Genomic DNA, 7289 nt, shown 5'->3' with positions numbered 1-7289 from the left:
TGTCAAGGTTTATCTATGGAGTTTTTGGCTTTCTTCATTTTCTAATAATTTATAGATCACAGTTCTTAATAATGGGGAATAGGACAAGGATTGGCAACTGTGCACTTTCTCAAGCCTGACCTCAAGGAAAGAAATATAACTCGCTCACATACATGAATGACGATATTACTGTTCACAGCTGTTTTTTTTTTTATTTCAATGCAGTCATTTCAGATAAATACAAAGAATAACAGATGAATAAACTATATTATGAGAATAAAATTGCATAAACAAATAGAGTAATATATAACAGTGAATAAAAAATTAAAGTAGAGAATAACTGAATAAACAAATTAAAACAAAATAAAAATAATCAAATCAATATATTTCAACTAATCAAAAATAGTTATTAATACAATAATAATTATATATAAAATATGATAAATATATAAACAAGACTATGTAAGTAAAAGCGCTAAGAAATACAAAAGAAATATATAAATAAGAGCAAAAAAGAAATATATATATATATATATATATATATATATATATATATATATATATATATATATATATATATATATATTATTGTAAATGCCATTACTATGACAAAGGACAAATTTCAACTAATATAAATCAAAATAAAAACATCCATACAAGTCAGTATTTAGTCCAACGCTCATTATTATCCATTACACTGCGTAGCCCTTGAGGCATAGATGCTACATGGTTGAATACAATTTGTGGCCTCCTTCGAAGCACTTCCCTTTGTTTCAGCATCAGGTACATAAGTTGATTTAGGTCCTTTCTTCTTCAGAATTCCAGGCATTCACAATGCAATCCCACATATTTTCTATTGGGTTGAGGTCACAGGCTTTCCTGAGCGACGGCAGTAGTTCGATGTGTCCTCGCAGATTAAACCACCTCTTACCAATATTGGCCGTGTGAATGGAACAGTTGTCCTGCATAAAGATGATGCGTTCTGGATACGGGTGGCCATACGAATGCACTGTGGGAACCCTCACCTCCTCCAGTCTTCTTTGTCTGCACCTTTTCCCTCTTCTATGTAGGGTCGATGTTTCTGGCCAGCGTTCTCCATGTACCTCTGTCCCACACTTCATCCCCAATTAATCCTTTTGATTGGTCATCCTTGATACAGTCCACCCACCTTCGCTTCGGTCTCCCTCTCCTCATTCCCTGTATCTCCATTTCCATCACTTTCCTCCCAATATACTGTTCATCTCTTCTCATTACATGACCATACCACCTCAGTCTACTTTCTTGGATCTTATCTGATAGTTTTCTAACTCCTGTGTTACCCCTAATTACCTCATTCCGTATCTTATATCTTCTTGTCACCCCACACATTCATCTCAACATCCTCATCTCCGCCACATGCAGTTTCTTCTCTTCTGTTTTCTTTATTGCCCACGTCTCCGCTCCATACCTCATTGACGGTCTCACAACTCATCACCTCCTCCAGTATTTCTAAATATTTGTCAGCAGTGAACCTTCCGTCTATCAAGGATCCCAAACTGGAGAGGTTAATCCAATCTCAACAGTTGGCCCATTCCTAGCATCCGTGTAGATATTCTCCTCCTCGTATCTTTTGTGGAAATAGAACATAAAACAAAGTTATGATAAACAAGAAATAGGTTATTATCATAAATACCTAGCCTAAACTTAAACTTGCACCAGGAAGACAAAAAACTATCAGTAATAAATGCAATTTCTATTGATTATCTCTACAATTGATATTGTAAATGCAAATATATTTTAGGTTCATTATAAAAGAAAATAGTAAATTGATATTAACAATATACTGTAGTATTTTTTTGACATACCTTTTATTCAAAGAGCTGCTATGTCTTTTCAGTAATCAGGTTTCTCTCTGAAATCAGAACAAAAATAAATTGTTGTGCCATAAAAACCCTTTTCAAAAAGTGCTTAAATGGATACGAAATTTATCACTAAAACTTGAATAACGTATTTCCTAAAATTAAGGTTTCCTTATAGTACAACAAGAAGTATTTCATATTAGAATTAATTATACAAATCAATTAAACAACCTTATAATAATTAGAAATAACAATTTAATAACCCTGGATAAGTATTGTTATTTCACCACCTTGGATAGGTTTCGATGGGTCAACGTCGACCTGGTCCCAAAGAATTCATTCAAAATTAATTATGAAGCCAATTTAATACCTTCTAAAATAAAACAAAATTCAAAGAATGTTCTAATGCTCAAAAATAATAAATAAAAGCCAAGTCGGAAATAAATATTTATTACAAATAAATTAAAAATAATGAGTATAAAAATGACTACAAAAATATTCACCTAAAATCTAAACATGGAAATAAACTGAAAATATTTTAAGCACTTTTTCTACGATAATTGAGCACCCTTTGGTAAGATCCAGGGCGGAAGGGGGAGGGGGGGGGGGGGACAAGGTAAGTTTTCTTAAAATGAGAAAAAAAAGTAAATGTTTTTTTGGCCAAATGAAAATCAATCCTCTTTTCAACATTTATTTGCGGTAGGTAAATAGCAGTTTACTGAAATTTTTACAGGATATTGTATTATATCTTACAACAAAAATTAGTAAAAGAATCTCAAAATGGCTGCCAACAACACCACCTTGTAAGGCCAAATTTGTTACCTGAAAAGGATAAAGATATTTCAATATCAGCGAGTTATTTACTTATATAATTGTTAGAAGATTTGCATAGAAATATTATGGTAGCTAGTATGAAGTTTATAAATTATTTAGCAATTGAAGAAATAAAATAATGATCATAATTAAGTTATCATAAAGGTCCAAACTTACAAAAACCTGAAAAATGATAAACTATTTTATAAAAACATAGGGGGCAGAAGACATTCACAAACACTTTACAACAAACCTATTTTTTTTATAGGAGCCTGAAAACTACTACACATTCGATAATTATATAAAAACTTTGATATTTCACAACTTACCTTAACCAGGATTTCAGAATTAGCCTACAGAAATTTTCTATGAACCTGACCACTATACAGCAATTTGTACCTTAAGATATACTTCTATGCAATCAAGTTTTTTACCCCCAAAATACCTGACACATTAAGACCTACCTAAAGACCATCAAGTCCAAAGTTCTGTAAAGTCATTTGACTTAAAATTGCAAAATTTATTTCATTTCAAGTTAAACCAACAAAAAAGTACCACTTAATCTACTGTATCACCATTCCTGTATTATCCCCTTTGCATTTTTTTTAGAGCTATTGATACTAATGTAATATGTTGAAACTATATCAACCCTAGGAAATACTATCATTAAGTTCTAAAGGTGCTTTTCCCTTTCAGTACAAGCAGGAGACTTTAAACCAATGGCGTTATGGTCATAGTTATCCATGCTTATAAAATTTTGTAGTGTATTGAAGCACACCATGTATGAAGCATGTTGCCACTGTCTCACCACGATGAGGTCATGACCTTCGAGACAGGGGGGACGTCCACTGTACAAGATCAGTACCATGCACATACCTCCATGTGTTGCGAGCACATATTGGGAGCACGTGTCACCAACACTTGAGCGTCTCTGGAACCCCAAACCAGAGCGGATCAAAGTAGTAACAATCAAGAGGTTTGTGATCACCCCAACATTGAGACTACCCCGACATCCTGAAACCTTATTTTGAGGGGGGGTTCTAAGTCCCTCGCCCTAAGGTATCGGAACCGTTTACTAGCCGGTTTCCGACTTTTGCCAGAAACCGGATTTTCCAAAACACGCCTTTAACACTGTAACCAACCCGTGACAGAGTCACCGAAGTAAGCCAGGAATCAGCGTGAATCGCGCATCAGCGCTATGATGTGCCTTTACACCTCACTGAGCCCAGACAGGCTCAGCCAGGAATCAGTTCATTACGTCACAAAGGTCAGCTAGGAATCGGCATACTTTTGCAAGTCTTTCCTTTAAGCCTAACTGACCCGGACACAAGAGATTTAAAAAGCTGAAAATAAAGTAAGAGGCAACTTAGACTCGTAGAGTACTTTCCATTGTTAGTAATTTTTTTGTTAATTAGGTCACAGAGGCCAGCTAGGAATCTGCGTAGTTTTCCGCCTATCTTTATCCCTAACTGACCCGGACCTTGGAGATAAAAAGTGGGAAGTAAAGTAATAAGTGATATAGACTCTTAGAGAATGTTAGTAAAGGATTTGGCTAAAGTCTCCTGCAATTGATTATTAACATACCTTCATAAATTAGCAATGATACCTAACTCAGTATATCTAATTCGTTGCTTTGGCTGTTGCTTCCTTTCTATATAGAGGACTACTTTTTGACTATCACTATCAATACTTTCTTTACATATATCGCCGTCTACTTTGGGTCCTTATGCCTATTTTCTTCCTCAGAGGACTAGGCTACTCAATATATCTAACTTTTCTTCCATGAAGGGCTACTCTGGTCAGTACAGTCACCTGTTTTCTTTTCATTAATTAAAGACTGAAATCAAAATACCCTATACAGTTGAAAAAACTTTGGCAATATTGAAGACTGCCGAATAAAGTTCTATTAGGAATCAATGAAAGTTTGCCTGCCTACATCACAAACTGAAGAACATAGAATGTCCATAAACTACTAGTCTTATGTTCTGATAATCCAGCGATAACATTTGAGAAATAAAAAAAGAATAAGGTTAAATTTAACAAAAAAACTGAGATTAAAAACTTGCAGCAGGAGACACATAACAGGCAGCAGAAGGGACGTCATAGGTAGCAGAAGAGACGTCATGGGCAGCAGAAGGGACGTCATAGGTAGCAGAAGAGACGTCATGGGCAACAGCAGAGACAGCACAGGCAGCAGCAAAGACATCACAAGCAGCAGAAGAGACAGCACACGCAGCAGGAGTGACTGGTTTTGTTAAACCTTGAACAGCCGCACTCTGGAGCCTTTTACGGTACCTAGCAACAGCCTTTACAGCTGAGATAGCAGAGGGAGAAGGCAGGCATGGATCTTGGGGTTTACTGGTGGAAGAGTGGTGGTGTTGGCCTACACGCTGGACACCCATGTCTTGTGAGGTGTTGGTGTAGGTGTGTCTGTTGCACGCACTTCTTTGTAACTCTATTTCATCACTGTCCACATCACATTTAGAGGGTTTCAGAGCTATTCAAAATCTCTTTCAACATTATCATCTTCATTTTCAATTTCACTTGGCAGCAAAGAACAGTTTGGGGAAAAATATTACCCACATGAGTTCGTATGTTAGTATTTCAATACGGTTTTGGGGTAAATATTATCCACACAAGTTTGTATCGTATCGAGGATATTGGGTAAATATTACCCATACAAGTTTGTATGTTATGGGATAAAATCTAACCAAAGCAAAACATACACAGACCCAAGATGGCACGAATGTGGATACACTACATCCAGCATGAGAACTAATAAGCCAACTGAAGCTACACATAGAGCCACTGGGATGCCACCACCCATACGTCTGTGCGTTCATGAAACAAATGGGTGCAAGGTAAAAATTACCAACAACAGTGTTCTAGGGTTATATCTACCCGACCCCAACAAGTAATTATGCAATAGGCTTGACTTTCTATCTTTATGGTAGTCATGGCAAGTAGTAAATTAATATTAAAATAATATACTGTAGTATTTTTTTTGACAAACCTTTTATTTAAAGAGCTGCTATGTCTTAAGTAATCAGGTTTCTCTCTGAAATCAGAACAAAAATGATATAATAAAAACGAATACATTAAAATGTGTAAATAAATATCTAATATAATAAAAAAAAACGAATACACTAAAATCTTGTGTAAATAAATCTAGAATATCATAAAAAAAACGAATAAACTAAAATCTTGTGTAAATAAATCTCTAATATAATAAAAACGAAAACATTAAAATGTGTAAATAAATCTGGAATATAATAAAAAATTAATACACTAAAATGTTGTGTAAATAAATCTCGAATACAATAAAAACGAATAGACTGAAATGTGTAAATAAATTTCGAATATAATAAAAAACAAATACACTAAAAAGTTGTGTAAATAAATCTCGAATATAAAAAAGACGAATAAATTAAAATATGTATATAAATATCGAATGTAATAAAAACAAATACACTAAAATCTTGTGTAAATAAATCTCGAATATAATAAAACCTAATACACTAAAATGGTGTAGATAAATCTCTAATATAATAAAAACGAATACATTAAAATGTGAAAATAAATCTCGAATATAATAAAGAAAAAAACGAATACACTAAAATCTTGTGTAAATAAATCTAGAATATAATAAAAAACGAACACTAAAATGTTGTGTAAATAAATATTGAATATAACAACGAATACACTAAAATGTTATATAAATAAATCTCTAATATAATAAAAACGAATAGGCTGAAATGTGTAAATATATCTTGAATATAATTGAAACGAATACACTGAAATGTTGTGTAAATACATCTCGAATGTAATAAAAACGAATGCACTAAGATGTGTAAATATATCTCGAATATAAAAAAACTAATGCACTTAAATGTGTAAATAAATCTCGAATGTAATAAAAACGAATGCACTAAAATGTTGTGTAAATAAATCTAGAATATAATAAACATGAATACACTAAAATATTGTATAAATAAATCTCGAATATAATAAAAACGAATACACTAAAATGTTGTGTAAATAAATCTCGAATATAATAAAAAACAAATACATTAAAATCTTGTGTGAATAAATCTCGAATATAATAAAACCTAATACACTAAAATGGTATAAATAAATCTCTAATATAATAAAAACGAATGCACTAAAATGTTGTGTAAATACATCTCGAATATAATTAAAATGAATACACTAAAATGTTGTGTAAATAAATCTTGAATATAATAAAAACGAGTGGACTGAAATGTTGTGTAAATAAATCTCGAATATAATAAACACAAATGCACTAAAATGTTGGGAAAATAAATCTCTAATATAATAAAAACGAATACGCTAAAATGTGTAAATATATCTGGAATATAGTTAAAACGAATTCACTAAAATGTTGTGTAAATAAATGTTGAATATAATAAAAACGAGTACCCTAAAGTGTAGTGTGAATAAATCTCGAATATAATAAAAATTAATACACTAAGATGTGTAAATAAATCTCAAATATAATAAAAACGAATACACTAAGATGTTTAAATATATCTCGAATATAATAAAAACGAATACACTAAAATCTTGTGTAAATAAATCTAAAATATAATAAACACAAATACACTGAAATATTTTATAAATAAATCTCGAATATAATAA

The 7289-nt window shown here is 32.3% G+C and overlaps 1 long non-coding RNA gene across 1 annotated transcript in view; it reads right to left on the bottom strand.

Annotated features, from left to right (window-relative positions):
• Nucleotides 1-657: 657 nt before the first annotated feature.
• LOC137626083 (uncharacterized) overlaps nt 658-7289 on the bottom strand; it is a 9041-nt gene continuing 2409 nt past the window's right edge. Inside the window, exons 2-4 of the long non-coding RNA XR_011040980.1 lie at nt 5644-5688; nt 1824-1870; nt 658-1585 (exon numbers count right to left, since the gene is read on the bottom strand). This is a non-coding gene — a long non-coding RNA (uncharacterized lncRNA). The remainder of the gene's footprint in view (nt 1586-1823; nt 1871-5643; nt 5689-7289) is intronic.

Source organism: Palaemon carinicauda, chromosome 33 (genome assembly GCF_036898095.1).
Source record: "Palaemon carinicauda isolate YSFRI2023 chromosome 33, ASM3689809v2, whole genome shotgun sequence".
Taxonomy (NCBI): domain Eukaryota; kingdom Metazoa; phylum Arthropoda; class Malacostraca; order Decapoda; family Palaemonidae; genus Palaemon; species Palaemon carinicauda.
This window is presented reverse-complemented; position numbering and strand designations above follow the sequence as displayed.